This window comes from Cottoperca gobio, chromosome 12 (assembly GCF_900634415.1).
Source record: "Cottoperca gobio chromosome 12, fCotGob3.1, whole genome shotgun sequence".
Taxonomy (NCBI): Eukaryota; Metazoa; Chordata; class Actinopteri; order Perciformes; family Bovichtidae; genus Cottoperca; species Cottoperca gobio.
The window spans coordinates 4770673-4773627 of NC_041366.1; positions in this window are offsets into that span (position 1 = coordinate 4770673).

Here is a 2955-nt window from a genome sequence, read left to right on the forward strand (position 1 = left end):
CTATTCATAAAACATCTGGGGCCTCGGTTGCCCAGGCCAAGCCCTGTTCTCCACTACTTTAGTTGGTCGCTCCCACATTTGGAACTAACTCCTTTACCGTGGAGCCGATGGCTCCATGCTTGTTGTTGCTGTGCGTAACAGTATGACGTCATATCGTCAACAAGTCAGAATATTGCCATTATCATGATATGGATTATGGATCTTCTGAAGCAACTGTAATGTTGACAGCTTTGGCACAAAAGATTAAAGCTCTAAATACTCAGCTAGTAACCCATAGAGACATAAGTGTTCAGTGTTCATCACAACACAAAATTAAAAGTACAGAATGATAGAAAATGCGTTTGGGACACAGTAAACTCACTATCGACGTGTCCAGGGGACGTGCCCAAATTGATCCCTGATAATGCTACATTGTGAACAACAGATCTGTGTTGAAATTGGCTGGAGGAAAGCTAGTTAACGTTAGCTGTTAGCAGCTGGTATACAGAGTCTCAATAGAGTTGGCTTATAGTGCGTTCAAGCTCTATTCACTAATAACATAATGTTTTAATGTCATGGTGTGTTTCATGTTCTCTTGTAAAATGTAGTTATTGGCAAGAAACTTAGATAAATGCAGTTGTTTGAAGGAGATGTTTTCACAGCAGTATATAATAGATACTAGAGATGGAATTATGACCTGTTAAACTTCTTGACAAAAACACAGTATGCAAACGTGATAAAGAAGTACATGTTACATGAGATTTATTGTTTTGTTTTTGTTTGAGATTTGCGTGTTCGCCTCATTTGCATCGCCTGCTGTGAACTTGTGTTTTATTAGCTTCTTTGCATTGTGAACGCATCAGAAGTCTACGGCCCTGGGAAACAACGAGTTCCGGGAGAGGGCTGTCGTTAACCACCTTTACCCCGTGGCTTTCCAAGTTGACCTAATGTAGCCTGTCGCGGCGCACATGAAGAAAATGCACCTAACGATGAAATGCAACGGAGTTTTCTATGAGCTGAGAACACATTTTAAACATCAATATTGCAGACGATCATGTTATGAATTGTGGGAAGCCACAATTGTGATCGCGACTCAATATTCAATTAATTATGCAACGCTATGTCATTATACTATATTTCAAAGAATAAGAGAAAACTGTAACCTTCTGGGTGTGCTAGAAGATTGCCAGAGTCATTAGAGTTCATCCTCTAGGGACATTGAATATCTGTCCCAAATATCTGGACAATCCATTCAATAGTCAAGATATTTCCCTCCAAATAAAAGTTGTAACACTAGAGGAAAAGTCAGAAGATTTCCAAAACTAATTGGCTTTATCCTCTGTGGAACATAAATGTCTTTAGCAAATAACATGGTAATCCAATAGTTTAGATATTTCAGTGTGGACCAAAGTGGTGGACCAACAGACAGATCAGCATTGCCATTCATAGTGCCATGCTGGCAGTGTGGCTAAAATAACTTTAAAAAGAGTGCAGGGCTGTTGACCCAGCCATAGACAAGGCCTCGCAAAAAGTCTGTCATCTGCTTGGTTTCAATATTTTGGCCCTGTTGCCAAGAAGTAAGATGTCTAATCCGTCTCTTCATTGTATAAATTGAAATCTGTGCAATCATGTTGCGCATAAACTTTGTTACAGAGCATAAACTTTGAGCCCTGGTAGAGGCTCAAATGGGCACAACGCTGTAGCTACATGAGTTTGTTTAGTGTTGCAGGCTCCAGGTTTTCTTGTGTATAGGTCAAGGCTTTGTTGTGTAAATCAGCAATAAGCTGCTGTTCTTTGCTTATGGGTGGCCTCCTTTTGTGTTTTGTGGGTGTTGCATAGCTCATAGTGAACTAACTGTTCACTGTCTTTTTGTCTCTCTTTCATGTACAGTATCTGATATCTTTAATTTATTGCAACTCTGCCATGGTCGGAGGGAAGAACATGTTTCCCTTCTTCTTTTTTTTTGTTGTGCGTTGATCCCTGAAAGTTGATAAACCTGAACCTGTATGTCAGGACAGGGTTGCTTTTCATTGTTTAGTTGTGAAACAGGAGAAGCCGCATATATACATCTGCATTCCTGCGTGCCAGGAACGTCATATAAAACATCTCTTTGCAAAGTGACAAGCTGCTCTTCTAATCATCAAATAATTGTTTTTAAAGTAATTAATGAACGTGAGGATTTGCTGCTTTTCTCTTATGTCATTGGAGTTTGGACTGTTGGACAGACAAAGCAAGTCGTTAGAAGACATCACAGTGAGTTCTGGGAACTTTTGATGGGCATCTCCACTATTTAATTACATTTTATAGACTAAATGATTGTTGAAATAATCTGTTGATTATTTTTTGAAGACCTGACAATAATTTGTGCATCCTTACAAATACTTTCAAATTAATGTCAGGTCTTTGAAAAATAATCAACAGATTATTTCAACAATCATGGTAACTTGGTATTGTACATTTAATATTCACTCAGTTTGTACTGAACACAAGCGGTCGTTTCAGAACTTTTTTCAGGCTTTTCCTTTAGTGGCAGCTCAGTTGGTTTCTTAATGTCTGTGACTCCAATATCTGTTGCATGGCGTGGCAGCGCTGAGTTTCACTGGCCCGAGGCTCAGTGGAAACAAAAGACTCTCCTGTTGAGAGGTTCGTATGTGGCCTGATGTCCGCGATTGAAAATGTTTGGCTAAATCAGCCTTCTGACATCCGGTTTGCTTCCGGGGCTTTTACTCCTATTACCTCTAGCATGCTTCCCCTCCTCCTTCTGTTGGTGCTTCTCAAGTGGCTGTGCACACACACACACACTGACTGTTAAAAGCCCTTATCCCCCCCCCCCAAAATGAGATTGACATAAAAATATTTCCATTTTTCAAAAGACAACAATAAAATAAAAGGAAAGAAAATGATTATGGCTTAAAAAACTACAATTGACATTAGTATTAGCATGTGTGAGATACAAACATTAGCAGGGTATATGCA